This window comes from Microcebus murinus, chromosome 17, assembly GCF_040939455.1.
Source record: "Microcebus murinus isolate Inina chromosome 17, M.murinus_Inina_mat1.0, whole genome shotgun sequence".
NCBI lineage: Eukaryota > Metazoa > Chordata > Mammalia > Primates > Cheirogaleidae > Microcebus > Microcebus murinus.
In genome coordinates, this window is record NC_134120.1 from 52,234,360 (window position 1) to 52,255,750 (window position 21,391).

At 37.4% G+C, this 21,391-nt stretch overlaps 1 protein-coding gene across 2 annotated transcripts in view; it reads right to left on the bottom strand.

The window, feature by feature from the left end:
* L3MBTL4 (L3MBTL histone methyl-lysine binding protein 4) overlaps nucleotides 1-21,391 on the bottom strand; it is a 436,533-nt gene that overhangs the window by 318,418 nt on the left and 96,724 nt on the right. The window lies entirely within an intron of this gene.

Here is a 21,391-nt window from a genome sequence, read left to right on the forward strand (position 1 = left end):
CACAAAAGCCAGAACCTTTAGCAACACATGTATCTGTAATTAGGCAAAAGAAAGAGCTGGAGGGGGGAGAAGGGGCATTCTAGGCAGAAAAGATAGCAGATACAAGGGTTCTGGGGCAGGACCTCAAATAAGGCCAGCACTGTCAGTGCACAAGGGAAGAGAGGGCACAGGACAGCACTGTGCAGCCTGGATTAGGTAGTACCAAGAGTAGCCCTGGGGAGATCAGTCCGGACATACAGACTAGGGCTGAGACCTTGTATTCGAGTGGTGAAAGAAAGATGAAAAGAAGTGGACAGATTTAAGAAATATTCTAAAAGCAGAAGCAATAGCCCTTCATAACAGACTGCCCCGGGGAAGTAAAAAAAAAAAAAAAAAAAGGTGTCAAGACAGCCACCAAGATTCTGGTTTGTGCTGCAGTTCAGCAGAGCATTCAGTGCTTCAGGCATTCGGCCTAAGACTGTGGGGTACAGGCTTTCCTAAGATGAGAGCGGCTTTCAATCCAGCACATAAGATCCCTTTTATCCCAAAATGATTAACACATTTCTCAAGCTTTCCAAAAGTTTGTATATTTTTAAAATCCTATATACCTTTTAAATCTGTTCAACTTACTAAAGTCCAAATACACGCCTCTGTCACTTTCCCATGCTCTTCACTTTCATCAGAACAATCACAAAGTATTGGCAATAATCTTCTATTTTCACTTAAAGTGCTTTTCCAAAAAGTTATTTTCTACACATAGCTATAACCCAAAGAGGCTTTTCAGGAAAGGCTTGTGAGAAACATATTGTGCTGCTTCCAGTTTTTTAAGAAAAGAAAAACCAAATGAGTTTTTAAAGGTTTAAACTTCATATCTGACTATTCTGCAAAGAAAAATAAGTTCTTTCTTAAGCGGGATAAAAATACTAAAGGAAATGCTTCACCTAATGTTAATTCTCTACAGTAAATAGTTTTTAAACCAGTCCTCTAGGAATCTCCTAGGGAAAATATGAGCACCTATACTAAAAGGAAACTGAAAGTTATTAAAAACTAATACATGAATTCTCTGCTTAAGCTGTTCAAGATACACTTGGTATCTACCAAGAGTTGAACTATAAACATTTTCTCATTTAAATTAACAGTTTTATGGGGTAAGTTATTATCTACTTTTCTCATTTCAAAAGCAAGACGTTTGAGGCTTAGAGAAACTAAATAACTTGTTGGAAGTCACATGGAAAAATTAAGTGGCAAAACCAAAGTTCAAACAAGTCCTGTTTCATTCTAAACACATACTCTACACCTCCTTTCAAATATCAAAAGAAGTCACTCTTCAGAAAGAATAACTACAAGTTTGGATTTTTAAAAAATGACATTTACCTGGGGCTAAAGACAAAACCATGGCTGAATACCCAAAATCCAGGCTAGTCTTCAACATATATCTATCTACCTGCCATGCATCAGTCTGAACATTAGGGAAGTTTCTGTATATTGCACTATAATGTCTTAATTGTGTGTCAGCTGCTGTCTCAGAGGAGAGTGTTTTTTATTTTGTTTAGTACCATTCAATCACACATATGGAAATCAGGAGAAAAATAAGATTCTAGTCATCAACATACATGTCCAAGTAAATTTTTAAGAAATTAATCTATTTTATCAAGTGAGCTACGACACAAATACAGCTTGGCAACTGAGCACCGAAATAAGGATAACTTTAGCAAAGCAGTAAAGATTCATCACTAATTGCTATCTCCTTCTGGCTTTGGACGGAAATCCAAGGGCACGCTCTGGAGGCCCCCAGTCAGCGGGCGTCAGACCCGCCCTGGTCAGCCTAGTCCCATTTCAGACCCACCGCCATGTCAGACCCTGTCAGACAGACCTGGCTCCTGTCAGACCATCCCATTGTAAGACCATCCACTGTCAGACCATTTCCCATGTCAGACATGTCCCATGTCAGACACGCCCCTTGTCAGACCCCGCCCTTTTGAGACCCACCCTCTGTCAGACATACCTGGCTCCTCTTAGACCATCCCCTTGTAGACTATCCGCTGTCAGACCCATCCCCCGTCACACCCATCCCTTGTCAGACCATCCCGTCAGATCAACCCCTGTCAGACAACCCCCCTGTCAGACCATCCCCTGTCAGACCCACCTCAGTCAGAAAAATGTCTTCCCTGACTGCTCCCCATGGGAAAGGCACAGTGCTAAGGAGGAAGGGGAGCCCTCAGGTTGAGATGAGAAAAGGGCTGGCAGCTGGACCAGGCCAGAAGTGGGTGGCAGTCGGTAAAGAGGCCACCACAACTCCAGGTGCCCTGAGCCCTGACCGGAGCCTCAGCCCTGCCCCACCCCGAGTCCCCTGCCCCACCACCGCGCCCCCCTGCAGGGCAGGAACAGGCAGGCTGGAGACACTAGGGCTCCACAAGGACTCCTGGCTGCCCTGTCCTCTTCTTCCAACTAGGCTCTCTCAGCGTCTTCTGCTCTCTCTCTTCAGGATGGTGTCATGTTTTTCCACATCCTCTAAGCCTTCTCCTCTCCCTTCTTTCCAGCCTGAACAAGCCCGTTTTGCAGCCACTGTGTGTGGGGCAGAAAAGGTCAGGGACAGCGGGAGGAGGACAGCAAGCGGCTGTGGCCCAGAGCTGCCGGAGGGGCCCACGCCCCAGGCTCAGCTTCCGTCCTGGGGCACTGGAGTGCGGGACGGCAGGAAAGAGCCACAGGTGCCGCAGCCCGGGCACCGCTGCCTCACAGCTGGAGCGGGGGTGAATCTCTGCGCCAATGGCCTCTACCTGGGCGGGTGGCCCAGCGTGGGTAGTCCGAGCCCATATGGCCTGGAGGGCGACTCCTGCTGGACAGCCTGGTGTGCAGCGCCAAAGCCCAAGCAGGGTGAGGAAGCCATCCGCAGAGAGTGGCCTGGTGCGGGAGTGGAACCAAGGAGCTGGAGGATGGCATCCAGGGGCGGCCCGAGGGTGAGGGCCCGCAGGTGCCAGGGAGGCGCCCGGCAGCGCCAAGAGCATGTCTACAGAGGGGGACTGACCATTTGGCAGTCACTGAGGATACACTGAGGATCTGGGGAGCCAGTCACTGTCAAAGACTGAGATTCAAATACATTAATATAAAGAGGGAAAACCAGAATGAATCCCGCGGGATCAGATTGGAATTGGAGGTTATCAGTTAATTCATAGATTTCAATAGAGACAGACTGATACAAAAATAGTTTTACAAATATGTGTGTATCTACATATACAAATATAAATTTGTATGTATATGTGAAGGTGGTCATACGAATTGAGTCATGCAATAAAGTGCATAAATTTTTATGTTATTTAAATAAAATTATGTTAAATTAAATTAAATATACTCATTAAATGTCTGGGTCATATCCAAATAAGATTAAAAAAACTGAAGCACACAAATAAATATATTTTTTCTTGCTTTCTTAAATTTTATAAAAAAGACTAAATATATTTAGTTCTATTAATCAAAATATGAATTTAGAAAAAATGGTTTTGAGAAAGAAGCTTATGTGGTAAATTTTTGTTCTAAGAAAAACATGGTTATTTCAAATTTTTAACAAAAGAAAAATTATTAAGACTAAGACTAGGAGTTTGAGAAAAGTGATAAAAGGCCAAAACATGTCAAAGAGGATCTATAAATGATAGTCCTCATGAAGGAAGTTTTATGTGTGACTGGCTTGGCTGGGATTGGAAAGAAATTGTGTTTTTCAAAAAATTAAACATTGGTGTCAGGGATCCACTGACTCAGGACTAGAATCTGATAGTCTATATTTAAAACAACAAGGTTTTCTTAAAGTATTGATCTGGTCTTTTAAAAAATTTCAAGAGGTTTTGATTTTTTATTCTAAAATCTGTTACTTTAACAGCCATCTTCTAAACTACAGACAGTTCCTATTTCTAACACATTTCTTCCTGAGATCCATTTAATTCCCCTAAGTTTCAGGTTTAAAATGCTGTCCTCTTCACTTAAAATGGTAATTTCATTTCTTGAGGTAAAGTCTTCCTTTTTAAATTTCTCAGATTCATATCTCAGAGGTTCAACTTTTGCTGTATCTTGCTGCACATGATTTGCAAGTCATACTTTACTGCCTTTAACTTTTTGTCCCCTTGAGAAGGCCTGAGAAGATAACTCTCTCCTTCAACTTTTTTGTCAGCTCCTATAACTTTTTACTCTGGTCCTACCTCTGCTGTTTTGGCCTAACACTGAAATGTTTATCCTGAGGGCCTTTCTTCAGGATGATGTGATTCTGCATCCTTGACTTCTCTTCATGAATCTGAATTGTTACACTCACAAGTTTGGATACATCTTTCCTGTGTCTAATTAAATTCAAGTAGCCTTTTTCATCAGGTTCAACTTCCAGGTTATCTAAATGAGCTTCCCATAAGGCAAAACAATCACATTGCAGAGGGTTTTCTTTACCTTTTTCTGTAGCTGGCCTAAGAAACAAAGAATTTATGCTTTATCAAGATAGTCTCCTGTGTTGCCTTTATTAGGTTTTTGTTACTTGAAAACAAAAAACAAAAACTGAGCTTTAAAAGGGTTATGGGGTTTTTCCCCTATAACTTGCCTTATTGCTTTTAAATCCTTTCAATTATCACTGTGGCTATGTGAATGACTATTCTTTTCATAAGTGACTCTGATCCTGTTTTGATCAAGTGTTTTAAGCATTTTAATGTGTTTGACAAAATTACCCAAAATCAAATTCTAGTTTAAGTCTCTTTAACCTAAAATTAATTTTGGGATTTTCCAACTGGGCCCCTGGAAAGCATCAAAAGATATATCACTCATCTTTTGCAGATATTAAATAATAAGACTTATTTGGTAAATTGTCTGGGAAATGTCATCAAATGATGTGATACTAGATCTTCTTTCAGTTGCATTTATGGGTATGAATATAGTATTGATATGAATGTTTCAAAAATTATATAAGTTCATAGGAATCTAATATGTTATCAGTCATAATTCTGGTTGTTGTCTTAAAATGCTACATGTAACAGAAATAACTAAATTTCTTTGTCAATTATAAATTTCCATCAGATTTTTTTAAGCATTCCTGTCTTTAAAAAAGCATTCTGTTTTTGTCATCCACAGTTATTGTTTCAAATTCTTCTCTAAAAACATTTACAAGCAGATTAATGGAAAAGACTAACAAGTACTCTTAAATACAAGATTTTGGTAACTTTAAGATCAAGTAAAAATTTCCAGATCTCTCATAAAGAAACGAAGGAATTCCTGAAACTACTAATTGAGATCAAGCAGAACAAAAGTTAATTACATAAGATTGAATAACTGATAAATATAATGTTTTCATAATTTTTATTTAAAATGTTGTACATCCTTTACTCAAATGTTTCAAATGTTTTGTTTTCTGGATTTAAGAAAATTTTCTCGCTTAGGCTATCTATAATTTATAGGAATTTGGAAAAGTCTACTTTTGCAAACAAAGATAAAAACATTTGGGTTTTTTTCCCTATTTGATTCATCCAAAATTCAAAACCTATATGCAAATATTCTTATGACAATATGGTTATTTGCATAAGTCCAAGAAAAATGTGTTCTCTTTTTATAGCATAATGCAGTTGAAAACATCAGTTATATTACTAAGGCTTTGACTGAAATGTCATTTTTTAAAATATGCATAATATTCCTGACTTCAAGGGTTCCCATCCTTACAGTGAGTAAATAAAAACTGTCACTTCCTGGCAGGCCCAGGTACTTTAAGACACTAAGTAAAATCTAAAGTCTGTCTAGATTTGGCTTCCTATCCTCAAAAGGTTTTTAAATCTGAGGTTCCTAGGGGACCAATGTGCAGAAAAAAGTTATGTTTCTAAAGAAAAGCTGGAATACACCACCTGTTATTAGATTGTAGCTCCATCCTATTTTTTTTTTTTTTTTTTTGAGACAAGAGTCTTGCTCTGTTGCCCCAGGTAGAGTGCAGTGGTGTCGTCATAGCTCACCGCAACCTCAAACTCCTAGGATCAAGCGGTCCTCCTGCCTCAGCCTCCCAAATAGCTGGGGATACAAGTGCATGCCATTTTGCCCAGCTAATTTTTCTATTTTATTTTTTTTTTCACTTGAGACTCACTCAGGCTGATCTCGAACTCCTGACCTAAAGTGATCCTCCCGCCTCAGCCTCCCAGAGTGGCATTATAGGCATAAGCCCAGCCCAGCACATACATTATTTTTGACTTCTTGTTATCTACCTAAAGAGTAGATCCTAAAATCTTCTATCCAACTTTCGTCCATAAAATTACTAAAACAGGAACTGCTATGTTCCTGAAGCCCTAGAAGCTGAAACTAGATAAATTTTAAGGTACAGCTCTCATGCCTGATGTATGGGCCAAACTGAAAGTTCACCAAACCATTTGACGCCATAACCAGAGACAGTCAAACTGCAAACCAGAATGAGAAGTTGATGTTTTTCAACATTTTAGATAGTTTTTCCCAAGATGTTGGAATAAGACTCCTTATCATAATGAGACTTTTACCCCTCTTTAATGCCTACCTTTTTAACTTGACAAAATAATGCTGTAATTAAAATTTCACCACCAGTAGCTGCTGTAAGTAACTTGACAAATTCTGACCTAATAAGTCTTTTTATTCCACCTAATGGGCAACTTTGACAATATCCCTAACACAACTTTTGGTTCAAATTGTACTGATGATCTCTTTGGTAGAGTTGTAATTTTCTGCTTTAATTCAACCCAGTCATAAAATGCTACTCAATAGCTACAACAGTTCTCACCCAGTTTCTCCCATGGTCTTTTGATTTGTTTACCTTCCAAATTAGGTTCATGGTTTAGAATTACTATTCAAACTGGATTTGTTATATTGTTGCCAATTATTTTTTGCATTATGATTTTTATACTTTGTTCTTACTGCCTGTCTAATCTTCATAAAGCCAACTCTCCTAACAGGATAATGTTAGCTCAACACCTGGAGATGATTGCTGATGCTTATGCAACTGATAAGACAGAACTTGATGCTGGATTCCAAACAGACCTGCCCTGAGAAAAATTTTTCCATCTGGCCTCTTTGTTACTCAAATATGGCACTGGTCCCTAAAGTAGATCCTCATACCTTCCTCCTCACCCGCAATGTGGGACAGAGACAACCAGGACAGGTCTGGTACCAAAGGACAATTAAGCCTAACTTCAAAATGTTTGATCAGCAATACTTTGAAAGATCTTGATCAAAAAGGATAAATGTACGAAACCAGTCTGAGCAAGAGTGAGACCCAGTCTCTACTATAAATAGAAAGAAATTAATTGGACAACTAATATATATAGAAAAAAATTAGCCGGGCATGGTGGCGCATGCCTGTAGTCCCAGCTACTCGGGAGGCTGAGGCAGCAGGATGGCTTGAGCCCAGGAGATTGAGGTTGCTGTGAGCTAGACTGATGCCACGGCACTCACTCTAGCCTGGGCAACAAAGTGAGACTCTGTCTCAAAAAAAAAAAGAAAAAAAAAAGGATAAATGTGAAAGTTTATCATATAAACTGAGTCTCTCTTGTCTTAACCAACTAAAACAGAATTGAGAATCCAACAGGGAAAGCACTCAGGGCACATAACGTTGCTCCTAGAATATTCTCTGCAAGCCTGGCTGCAGAAATTGCTTGTTGTAGCCTGAAACTGATTTTATCTAATAGCTATTGACACAACCTGTCATGACCCTAAGACTGAGACTAGTTTTACCCACCATAGTCACTCATCAATCAGAGTTTGCCAGCTCCCAAAAACTTCACTAGAGCCAATGAACTTTCTTTCAAAACAATAAGTAACATTTACCCTTTTTATAAAACCTTTGTTCTTTAGGCATACCAACAACCATCCAGTCTGTATGTATGTCCCAAATTGCAATTCTTCCTTCCGAAATAAAACATTTTAAATTTAGAGATTCATCTCTGTATTTTATTTCACCTTAATCAGAAGATCAAAGTTATCATAAAAAATGGGACAAAGCAAAATCATGTCCCATCTAATACAATGCAATGAGGAGGGAAAAAGCATTATTTCTGTGAATTTCCCCAAAAATATGTAACTTGAATCTAATCATGAGGAAATATCAGACAAATCCAAACTCAGGGACATTTTACAAAAAAAAACTGGCCTGTAATTTTCAAGAGTATCAAGGTCGGGAAAATTCAGGAAAGGCTGAGGAACTGCTGAGGAAACAGGAGAGACATGGGAACCCACTGTCACACATGATTCTGAACTGATCCTTTTTACCATCAAGGATGTTATTGGCATCACTGGTGAAGGCTGAATGGGGTCTGAAGCTTGGATGGCAGCAATGTATCAATGTTAACTGCCTGCTTGGCTAGTTGATTGTATTGCGGTAGGGCAGAACATGGCCTTGCTTGTAGGAAGTACATAATAACAACGTACTGGGGAAGATGAAGTATCAGGTTGGCAACTTACTCTGTAATTCGGAAAAAAAAAAAAATTCTTTGAACTGCACTTGCAACTTTTTATACATTTGATATAGTTTCCAATTTTTGTTTAATGTATGTTAAAAAGAAGCACTAGATCCCTCTACAGTGCTAAGAGAGCCCAGGGAAATGGAGCAGTCATTTAAAATACACATGTCAGCAAATAAGCCCATGGTCCAAATATTTCACATGGAATAGTTTAAGTTTGAGCAAACATTAAAATGCCCCCCAAAGTAGCAGCTTTAATCTCAGTAGCAAAAGGTAATTATGCAGAACAAAAATCAAATGTGCTTTAAAAGAACAAGCACATTAGTGGAAAGAATCATTTGGTTCAAACTCAAAATGAAACCCAAGCCTCTGGTTTTAGGAAGAGAATGAGCAAGATCTGCTGGAGAGAAGATGGAGGTGTTTACTCAGGCAGGCAAGAGATGCTGTCTGACCACCACTAGGCCCTAAGTCCTCCCTAAGTAAGTACACTGCCCACTAGGCTTGAAGGCTTTGCAGATGTCTCTACTAGAATCAAGTGCTGCACTAGAACATTTTCTTTTGCGAAATCAATTTAAAAATCAGAGTACTCAGTCCTCTTTCCAGGGTTCAATATTCCACCAGGGACCTGTAATCACAGATGTAGGAGAGACTTAGTACTACCTTTGGAGTGGGGGTTCTCTCTGTAGGATGGCTTGAAGACATGAATAATCCAAAGGCTTCACAGGAAATTCTTCAATGGGAGAAAGTTTTTAATATGGTATTTGCTTTCACACATTAAAGAATTCTACATGACCCATAAAAACTGTCTTTATAAAACAAGCTTTATGAATATAGGCACTTGTCCCATCTTTGTGCTTTGCACAGTGTTATTCCTTGATAATTGATTGATCTACCGATTGACTCTAGGAAGAACACAGATGTGCTCCTTTCCTCTGTAAGCATCTCTGCTCACAGCACCACTGATTCACCCACGGGGGACAGAATGCCACAGGGGAGGTTTTGCAACTCAGTCAGTTAAGTTGAAAGATTAGCTCTTTTATAAACCAATATTAAGAGCGAATGAGTGAATTGAAAATGTATACTGAAAAATACTTGTTAGAGAGTAGTATTTCTATTAAAGAGCACGCGGATACTTTCAGTATTGAAGGGCCCTGCAAAAAGTTCCTTACTTAGAAAGAAGTTTTATGTTTATCTTCCAATGAGTTTCATGGCTCAGTGAAAATGTAATTCTTTGGTTCAAAGTAGCCAAATGCCTAAATATTTAACTGTTTACTTAATAATAGTAAATGCCAACTATATTAATAAGAACTGAATAAAGTAAAATTGATTTGGTTTTCCCCTTTCTGGTACTGATATCTGTCTTAGGTATGGTGGAAATGAACAGATCCCTCACAAAGTTTAGAAAATGCAGGCATTAGTTGCACAATTACTTTACCAAGGAAGTAAACTAGCTACTCTAGCAAAAGACTCTAGGATAAGATTCAAGGGGCCATCTTCGAAGCTTTTAGAATCACCTAATGAGCCATATCCCCCAGCGCGACAACTACTCCCTGAAAGTAAGGTAAGTGCTTTTGGAAGCTGTGTTAATTCTTCTTCAAGCCATTTAGCTAATTAATACTTCAGAACACTAGTAAATTATTACTTCACTATAAAAACAATAGATCCTATTGGCCTGATTGGACCTGATTTTACACCTTTATAAAGATGCCTCAATTAGGTGGGAGAGATGGCATGTTATGTAACTGAATTTTTTAAAAACCAAATGCCATCTGCTGGAAAAAACACAATAGGAAGAAAGTACAAAATAAGAAAAGTAGAAGAATATAATGAGGTTTTGAAGGAGCCAGCCAGGAGAAAGACGCTCCAGGTAGAGAAAGCACTTCTTCAGACAGTAAAACAGTAAGTTCTGAGTGCTCTGTATGCTGCAGCAAAGCAGGCAGGGCATCTTGTTGGCAGGTAACAGGCAAGTTCCAGGTGGTGAGAGGTTTCTAATGAAATTCTAGAGAAAGGATCTGAGGTACTCTACCAACAGAATCTCAGATGAATTTTAGGTGGGGAAGAGAGGGTACACAAAGACTGAAAAGTGACCAGGGACAACTGTAAGCTGGGGAGACATTATCTGAGATATATCAAGAAGGATGAGTTAAGAAAAGGTGACGATTATTTGGCGGGGAGCAGGGGTAAGTGAGAGGGAGGAATAAGAAAGGCTCTAAGATTCTAGTTTGACTAGAATGTTGATGATGGCACTATAAAAGAAGCAGAAAGGACTCAGGGGAGCAAAGATAAGCTCAGTTTTAACATCTAAGTGAAATTTCAAGAGGTAGAAAAATAAGAGCATGAAAGCTCTTATCTGAGGAGTCCCTGGTTCCATTCAATTGACACAATTTTAGTGGCTATCAGTAAGGCACTGTGTGTGCTACACGAGAGTAGCTTCAATGGATAATGAGTGTAGATGCCAGACAGTAGAGACATGATGAGGTGATGGCAGGTGAGAAAACACTGTAGCCCAAGACACTAAAATGCTATTGGTGACTTCTGATCATGAGAGAAAAAGATAAGAATACACGGAAAAAGAAATCTACATGCAATGCTAAATTCAAAGTGATATTATGGACTCAATCTTGGAACAGAAAAGGAACATTAGTAAAAAAGTGATGATATCTGAATAAAATCTACAGTGAATAGCGATGTACCAATGATAACTTCTTAGTCCTGACAAATATCCTAGGGTCATAGAAGATATTAATGTTAGGAGAAATTAGGCGATGGATACACATGACTATCTCTGTATTCTCTTTGCAACTTTCTACAATTCTAAAATCATTCCAAAATCATACTTTTAAAAGTATACTTTAAAAAAGAAAAATCTAAGAACAGATATCGCAACACTGCTCTCTATTCCACAAATTAAAGGTTATAGTGTTCAAGGAGTTTCTGAAGTTATTTTTCATGTTTGTCTGATTGCAACATGATTACATACTAATTACAACAAAAATACATGGAAAATATAGAAAATATGCTTTTCCTCTCACAACTTAGAAATAACAATTAACATCTTTTTTATTCGATAACAATGTGACTTTTTTTAGCCGCCATTCAAACCAATCCCCTAGGATTTTTTTCCCCTTAATATTTTATCATAAGTTTTTCCTCTCATATAATTTAAATTTCTTTAAAAGCATTTAACTGACTACATAATTGTCTACACACAATTGTACCACAATGTTTTACCTATTCTCGATTTGCTAAAAACTTAGATTATTTCCAACTTTTCCCTACTTACAAATAGTGCCACCTTGACTATCATATGCATAAATTCAATGTACACGCTGATTTCATTAGGAGAAATTTCAAACATTAAAGTTAAATAAATGATTTTTTAAACACTTTTGATAAATACTAACGATATATCCTCCAAAACAATAGAACCAAATTCTACTCCTGGTAGCAGCATACTGACAGTCTTCCCCATCCCACCAGCAAGGAATACTAGCAGTTTTTGTCACTGTGGTTAATTTGTTAAGTTAAAAAATGCCATCACTTTTAAATTTGTAATTTTTTGTATCCTAGTGAGAATGAATATTTTAATATATTTATTTTTAGCCACTTTGATTTCTTCTTCATTGAATTACCTGTTCATGCCATTTGCCTATTTTTGGACTGAAAAATATCTAATTATTTTTCCCAATTCCTTTATCTATTACAGACATGTGTTAGCCATAGGTTTGGAGAGTATTTGCTAGTTTGTTACTTCCCTTTTAATTTTGTTTATTATGGTGTTCTTTAATGCACAGAGTTTACTTTAAATGCATACATCTGATTTTCCTTTACAATTTTTATATTGCTTTTATGTTTATAAACTCCTCATAGCCCCCAAACACAACGAAACAAATATTAGTACTGTACTACTTAAAAAGAGCACTTATAAATCTGAAGGGGAGAAACCAGACCACTTGTTCAACTGAAGAAATCGGTTGTTTTCATTTTAGAGACTACAAATGTAAAGGTCTGGGATTACATAGTGATTGACAGTATTAATTCTAAAACTTTAATCAAAATTAATCATCAACAAATGATACTGAGATGACCTTCTCTTAGGAGTATCTAAGACAGTTGTTAAACTTTTGGAATTACTGGGAATAACTTAGAGCATTTCCAAAAGAAGCAAACAATTAATCTCAGAGTATGACTGTGTCAGGGAAAATCTGGTTCATCCAGTCCCAAGGACACAGAAGGCTGTAATAGACAACATTAATGCCTTATTTTTGATTGTTTATTTTATACTTACTTATTTATTTTTATTTCAAAATATTAAGGGGATACAGATGTTTTTAATATATGGCTTGAGCTAGGGCTATATGTGTGCCAATCACAGAAATAGTGTTTATTGTACCCATTAGGTAGATTTTGGCCCTTCCCTTCCTCCCCTCTCCCCTCTGCTTGACTTCAAAGACTTTTATGTTCCTATGTGTATGTGCCTATGTGTGTGCCCATGGGCTAGATCCAATTTATGATAAAATACATGTGGTACTTGTTTCTCCATTTTTGAGATATTTTGTTTAGAATAATGGTCTTCAGTTCCTTCCAAATTGCTACAAAAGGCATTCATTCATCCTTTTTATGGCTGAGTAATACTACATGGTAAACATATACCACATTTGTTAATCCTGTAATGAATCAATGGGCACTTGGGTTGATTCGATATCTTTTTTTATTGTGAATAGTGCTGCAGTAAACATTGGAGTACAGGTGTCTTTTTGATAAAATGACTTCTTTTTATTAAGGTAGATACCCGGCAGTGGGATTGCTAGATCAAATGGTAGGTCTAATTGTAGTTCTTTGAGAAATCTCCATGTTGTTTTCTATAGGGATTGTACTAATTTGCAATCCCACCAACAGTATAAGTATTCCTTTCTGCATCAGTACCAGCATCTATTGTTTTGGTACTTTTTAATAAAAGCCATTCTAACAGTGATAAGGTGATTTCTCATTGTGATTTTAATTTGCATTTCCTTGATGATTGATGATGTTGAGAATTTTGTCATATGTTTCTTGGCCACTTGCTATCTTCCTTTGAAAAACTTCTGTTCATGTCTTTTGCCTACAGTTTGATGGGGTTGTTTGTATTTTTTCTTTCTAATTTGTTTGAGTTCTTTGTAGATTCTTTTAATAGTTATAAGCCATTTATTGGATGTGCAGATTATGAATATTCTCTCATTCTGCGGGTTATCTATTTGCCCTGTTGATTTTTTCCTTAGCTGTGAAGAAGGTTTTTTTTTTTTTTTTTTAATTTAATCAAGTCCCCTGTATTGACTTTTGTTGCTGCTGTTATTGCCATTGGGGTCTTAGTCATAAATTTTTTGCCTAGACCAATGCCTACCAGAGTTTTTCATACATTTTCTTCTAGAATTCTTGTGGTTTCATGCCATACATTTAAGTCTTTTGTCTACCTTGAATTAATTTTTGTGAGAGGTGAGAAATGGGGTCCTGTTTCATTCTTCTGCATGTGGCTATCCAATTTTCTCAGCACCATTTACTGAATAGGGCTTCTTTCCCCCGGTGTGTGTTGTCCTGCTTTGTCAAAGATCTGTTGGCTGTAGGTAGACAGTTTTATATCTTGGTTCTCTAGTCTGTTCCATTGCTCTATGTCTCTATTTTTGTACCAACACCACACTGTTTTGCATATGATAGCCTTGTAGTATAGTTTGAAGTCTGATAATCTGATGTCTCCAGATTTGTTCTTTTTGTTTAGGATTGCTTTGGCTATTTGGGCTCTTTTCTAGTTCAAAATGAAGCATAGAATTACTATTTCTAGATCTCTGAAATATGCCATTGATATTTTGAGGAAAATTGCACTGAATCGGTAAATCACTTTGGATAGTATGAACATTTTAACAATGTTGATTCTACCAATCCATGAGCATGATATGTTTCTGTATTTGTTTGTGTCATCTGCAATTTCTTTCCTCAGTGTCTCATAATCTGGTAGAGATCTTCCACCTCCTTGGTTAAGTGTATTCCTAGGTATTTTATTTTCTTTGTAGCTACTGTGAATGGAACTGAGTCTTTGATTTGAATATTAGCTTGACTATTATTGGTATATAGAAGGGCTACTGACTTGTGTACACTGATTTTATATCCTTTTATATCTATATCCTCAGACTTTGCTGAATTTACTTATCAGTTCCAGGAGTCTCTTGATGGAGTCTTTGGGGTTTTCTAAATACAAAAATCATAACATCAGCAAAAAGTGATAGTTTTACCTCCTCTTTCCTGATTTGAATACCCTTTATTTATTTCTCTTGCATGACTGCTTTGGCTAGGACTTCCAGCACTATATTGAATAGAAGTGGTGATAGTGGGAATCCTTGTTTTGCTCCAGTTCTGAGTGGAAATGCTTTCAACTTTTCTCCATTTAATATTATGTTGGCTGTGAGTTTGTCATATATGGCTTTTATAATTTTGAGATATGTTCCTTCTGTGCCTGGTTTGTTGAGCATTTTTATCATGAAAGGGTGCTGGATTTTGTTGAATGCTTTTTCTGCATCTATTGAGATGATCATACCGTTTTTGTTTTTGCTTCTGTTTATGTGTTAAATCACATTTATTGATTTACATATGTTGAACCATCCTTGCATTGATGAGATGAAGCCCACATGGTCATGGTGGATTAATTTTTTTAAGCATTGTTGAATTCACATTGTTATTATTTTACTGAAGATTTTTGCACCTATATTCATAAAGGATATTGGTCTTCAGTTTTCTTTTTTTGTTATCTCCTTACCTGGCTTTGGTAATCAAGATGAACTGGCTTCATAGAATGAGTTGGGGACAATTCCCTCCTTCTCTATATTATGGAATAATTTCTGCAGGATGGCTACCAGTTTTTCTTTATAGGTATGGTAAAATTCAGCTGTGAATCCATCTGGTCTAGGGCTTTTATTTTTGGAAGACTTTTTATCACTGCTTCAGTCTCACTGCTCATTATTAGTGTATTTGGGAGTTCTATTACTTCCTGATTGAGTCTTGGAAGGTAGTGTGTTTCCAGGAAGTTGTTCATTTCCTCTACATTTTCTAATTTATGTACACAGAGATTTTTATAGTATTCACAGATGACGTTTCTGTATTTCTGCACTATCAGCTGTAATATCTCCTTTTTCATGTCTGATTGAGCTTACTTGAGCCCTTTCTCTTCTACTCCTGGTTAATCTAGCAACAGGTCTATCGATCTTGTTTATCTTTTCAAAGAACCAACTTTTTGTTTCACTGACCTTCTGTATTATTTTTGTTTTCCATTTCATTTAGTCCTACTCTGACTTTTGTTATTTGTTTTCTTCAGCTGGCTTTGGGTTGGTTTGCTCTTCTTTTTCTAGTTCCTTGAGATGTTATATTAGGTTGTTAATTTGTGATCTTTCTCACTTTTGTATGTGGGCATTTAAGGCTATGAATTTTCCCTATATGTATGCTTTGGCCATGTCCCATAGATTTTGATAGCTTTGATAGATTTTGTCTCCTTTGTCATTCAGTTCAAGGAATCTTTAGATTTCTATCTTATTAATAATTTATAATCCATCTTATTAATAATTTCCATCTTATTAATAATTTTATTATTGACCAAATAATCATTTCATTACAGGTTGTTTAATTTCAATGACTTTGTGTAGAATTGAGGGTTATTCTTAAAATTGATTTCTAGTTTTAATCCACTATGGTCTGAAAAGACACATGGTATGACTTCTATTTTTTAATTTGTTGAGATATGTTTTGTGGCCTAACATATTATCAATCTTATAAAATGTCCCATGTACTGATGAGAAGAATGTACATTAAGGAGTTTGGGAGTACAATGTTCTGTAAATATCTGTTAATCCATTTGTTCTAGGTTCCCATTTAAGTTCAGTGTTTCTTTCTTTATTTTCTGCTTTGATGATCTGTCCAGCTCTGATAGTGGTGTGTTGAAGTCCCCAGCAAGTATGATGATATTATTTATTTCCTTGCTTAACTCTAGTGGAATTTATTTTATGTATTTGGGAGCTCCTGTGCTAGGTGTATATATATTTAGGATTGCTATGTCTTTTTGTTGAATTGCCCCCTTTACCATTATATAATGACCATCTTTGTCTTTCTTTACTTTTGATTTATAGTCAATTTTGTCTGATACGAGAATGGCTATACCTGTTCTCTTTTTGTTTCCATTTGCATGGAATATTTTTTTCCATCCTTTCACTTTGAGCCTATTTTGCATCCCTGTGGTTTTACATGAAGTCTCCTGAAGGAAGCAGATACTTGAGCTGTATTTTTTCATCCATTCAGCCAGACTATATTTTTGAGTGGCACATTTAAACCGTTAATTTTAAGAGATATAATTGATATGTGTGATGCTGTTCCATCCATCATATTGGGTAGTACCTCATTGCTTTGTTCATTTTTTTGTGCTATTGTTTTATAGGTGTTGGGAGCTTTAGCTATGCTGGATAATTTTACACTGGTGGATATCTATTGTGCTGATTCGTGTATAATGCAATTCTGAATATTTCCTGTAGGGCAGATCTGGTCATGACAAATTCTCTCAGTGTTTGCTTGTCTGGAAAATACTTAATTTCTCCATCAATTATGAAACTTAGTTTTGCAGGATACAAAATTCTAGACTGGCAGTTGTTTTGTTTAACAAGATTGAAAATGGGGTCCCACTACCTTCTGGCTTGTAAGGTTCCCACTGAGGAAGCTGCCGTTGTCCTGATGGGTTTTCCCTTGTAGGTCAGTTATTGCTTACATCTAGCTGCTTATAGGATTCCTTTTTTCATTCTGACTTTGGCCAGGTTGATTACTATGTGTCTTGAAGATGTCCTATTTGCTATGAATCTTCCTGGTGTTAGATGACTGTCTTGTATCTGGATGCATGGATCTCTAGAGATACCAGGAAAGTTTTCCTCAATAATTCCCTCCAACTGATTTTCCATGTTTTTAGCTCTTCCTTATTCTCCCTCAGGGATACCTATAATTTGCTTGTTAGTCTGCTTCACATTGTCCCGTGTCCCTCTAAGTGACTGCTCTTCCTTTTTGTTCTCCTAGAGAACAAAATGACTGGGTTTGCTTGAGAGCCCTTACAGCTGAATCTTTCTGCTATGCTTTCAAATTCCTTGCATAACCCTTTCATTTCTTTAAGTTCCATTGTATCCTTCCTATGTTGTCTAGTTCTTTAGTGACTTTTTCACTAATTTCCTGAAATGTATTTAGGCTTCTTTTTGTTGATTTTCAACTTTCTCTTATTTTATTCATTTTAATAATTCCATTCATTTTATTTGCCATCCATGTTATGAATTCCATTTCTGTAATTTCAATAGTTTCTTCGTAATTGGAGTTCACTACTGTAGCTCCATTGTGATCCCTTGGTGGTCAATCTATTTTGATTTTTCATTTTGCCAGCATTCTTTTGCTGGCTTTTTCTTAACTGAAACCTATTTTCTCGACTGAGGGCTAATAGGTTTTCAGGGCGCCTGTTCTTTGCTGGAAACTCTCCTGCTTAATTATTAAAAAGGAAGGTCACTAGATGGTGCTTTTTTTCCCCAACTCTGGAATGTTGATGTAGGAGAGGAAGATCATGTGCACTAGAAACATATAGTGCAGCTCTTCTGATTTGTTCTGTTTGCCTGTGATTGCCTCTGCCCAAGCCTGTGCTGAATGCTGTTTGTGTTGGGTGTTGGATTGTTCACAAAATCATTATAGGATGTTCGAGTTGGGAACTGGGCGAGACCCTCTTCACTGAGGCTGCTGTTGTGGGGATTACTCTACCTGGGGTCTCCCCAGGGAAGTGACAGTAGCACTGGATGAGGTTATCTAGGCAGTAGTCACGCGTTCCCAGGCTGTGGGCGTTTGCTCAAACAGTTCCCAGTGTACTGGTGGATCAAGGCTGGGCGATCTCTGGTAGGGCATTGGAATTTGGAGCAGTTCCTCCAGCCCTGCAGCAGTAATGGAGGCTCCAGGGTGGGATGTTGGGTACAAATGCAGCACTGGAGTCTTGGGGATGGTGTCTTGGCCTGGCGGGAGCTCTGGAAGCACATAGGTGGAGCCTCGTGCTTCAGTGTGAGAGCCTCAGAGCCAGGACTGGGGAGGAGCCTGAAGCAGGGCTTTTGAGCAGGGACTCTGAGCCAGGAGCAGGGCTGTGAGAGCAGCAGAGATGATCTAACCTGGAGGGTTCAGGGCCAAACAGGCAGGAGGCATTTGGGGCCCAGAGGTCAGGGTCAAATAAGTGGCAAACTGTTTCACAGGCTCGGGGACTGCACAGATGCCAAGTCACATGGGCGGAGGTTGGTTCTAGTGCGTCAGGGACTACAGAGTTCTCCCCCCTACCATCCCCGAACCCACCAAAAAAGTAGTGGCCCAAAGCCTCCCAGGTTGGAGACTACAATGTCCCAGTCAGTTCCTGTGCTCAGATCCCATTGTGATGTACGGGAAGGGTGCTTGGCTTCCAGTCACAAGGTACAGCTCAAGGGAGCCTCCAGTTACTCCACTCCCTCCCCAGCCTGGTGCTGACCTATCGTCATGCACCTGACAGCTCAGATGGCTTTAGCCGCTACCTGGCCCCACCACGCCTGTGGTCTGGTGCAATGACTCCACACAGACTCCTGGCAGGTCCCCAGTATGATCAGGCAGAGGTCTGAGGCAGTGGAGGCAGCCTTCTCACAACTCACCCCGTGCCAGCAGGGTGAGCATGGTGCCCAGCACTCTACCCGCCTGCTCTTCTCTGCACGTGCTTTGATCTACTTAAATATATCACCCGTCACCTTTTTTTTTCATACACAGAGTGTCCAGTGTTGCTTCTCTGTGATTTCATAATGTTCCCTCAGAGAAGAGCGATCCGTACATAGGCCGCTGCTGGCAATTTTCACTCTTTCCTTGGGAGAGGTGTGTTGGCGGCTGCTTCTAGTCTGCCATTTTTCCCCAAGAGCCCATTAATACTTCAACTATTAGCAGTAATTTTTCTCATTCTATTTCTAAGCAATATTCCAGTTTTCTCTACCTTTATCTTAATAGCTACAAAGAAGGGAGAAGTTAATATAGAAAGAATATAAGTAAAGGAGAAAGAGCACAGGCTTTAGAACTCGCTCGATGTGGATTCAAATCCTGGATCTACAACTAACTAGTTAAGTTACCTCAAACAAGTCAAATGGCCTCTCTCAGCTTCATCATCTATAACACGGGCTTCAATGTTAGTGGTACAGACTGGGCATTCAATAAAGTATTTTTTAAATTATTTTCAAAGAAACATATACTTGTTATAAAATTACTACTAAGAATTATGTGTTTATTTTTCAATAAAATTATCTGTTCACATATAAACATGTATGTGTACATACACAGTTTTGTGGGTTTTTTGTTATTAAAGTGAATAAATCTCTTTTGTAAGCAGCCTAAAGAAAAGATTAAACTATTTCCACAAAGTATGGGAGAAAAATCCCCATTGTAATGCTAAGACAATTGTCAATTTAAGGAATTATTTTCTTTATCCCAGTAGAAGTGGCAAAAATATAAATTACCTCAAAGAGCCCTCAAATAATCCAATTTGCATTACAAATAGCAGTTTGTAGCATCTATATACACAAACCAAATATCATCCTTTTTCTGAACATTTATTATGTTCTACAGCTGGGGAAAATAGCAACAGTGACAATATTAAATTTGAAGAATAAACCTCAGTGTGAAACTGGACCATTAACTATAAAATAAGTACAACAATGGAAGAACAACAGCATACTAAAAACTGAAAAGCTACTTGAGATAAAAATATAGCTAGATATAATGAAAATGTAAATATTACATTAATAAAGAATCTGAGTTTGAGGGACTGAATATTTAAAAATTTTGGCCTAAGTCTGCTTTTCTTTTTGTAGAGTTAATGTTTCAACCACAGAATAAGAGAACCTAAAACAATTTACATTAGTGTGAAAATATAGCTGCGGGAGAGAAACTACAACATCATAAATCACAACCCTCTCTCTGAGAAGAAAAAAAAATGTTTATAAAAGCCCTGCTGTTAAGGCCAGGTACAGTCCAAATTTATTTCTAAAATCCCAGTCTTACATAACTGAAGTATATTTCAATGGAGCTGAACATCAAGTTACATAATTATCAAACTACTGCATTCTATTTTGATTTTTTCAGCACAGAACATGACAGGCCTGGGAAGTCAGCAAGAAAGGAAAAGAAATTTAAAGCTTAAAGCAATACATTTTGCTTAAAATATAAAACAATTTTTATTTTTTAAAAAAATTTAGGTAGTAGATCACAAATATTCAATACTGTGTCTCAATATTGTCATTTTTCAAGGTATTTTTAGTTGTTTCCATTATTTAAAAACAAACTAACCAAAAACAACAACAAAAAAAAGCTTACTCAACAAATACTTAAGGTGCTTTAAAAGGTAATTAGAAGAGCATTATCTAATTTATATGCTTCCTTTCCACTGAGAATGGCACAAATATTGTTGGATATTCAACTACATTTTATAGAAAATTTAGCTTGTATAGCAATAATCACAAATCTGTGGACTATATATTCCATGGAAGTAGCATCTTCATTTCTTGATTTAAATTTAAAGCATCAGAAAATTAGTTGAATTCCAAAAGTCTATTTATTTAAAAACTACTGATGTATTAATAACCATAATGAAGGATATTCATTTTACAGCAAATATACAATCTGCTTGAAAACATAATTTTAATAGAAGAGTACAAACACAATCATTAAAAGATCAAACCAATCTGGGAAAAGCTTAAGCACAGAATTATAAATAAACTAAGTAGCATCTCTTTATTTTCTTGTTCACAGAGAAAGTTTACGGATCAGAAGTTATTTCATTAAAGCTTTTGTAGAAGGCAACTAAATGAGAAAATAAGGGCTTCAGACTTTTTCGATGTATATATTTGAAAATGTGAGGTGACACTGATAAAGTCTACAAAAGAATAGTATGGAACACACTAAATAAA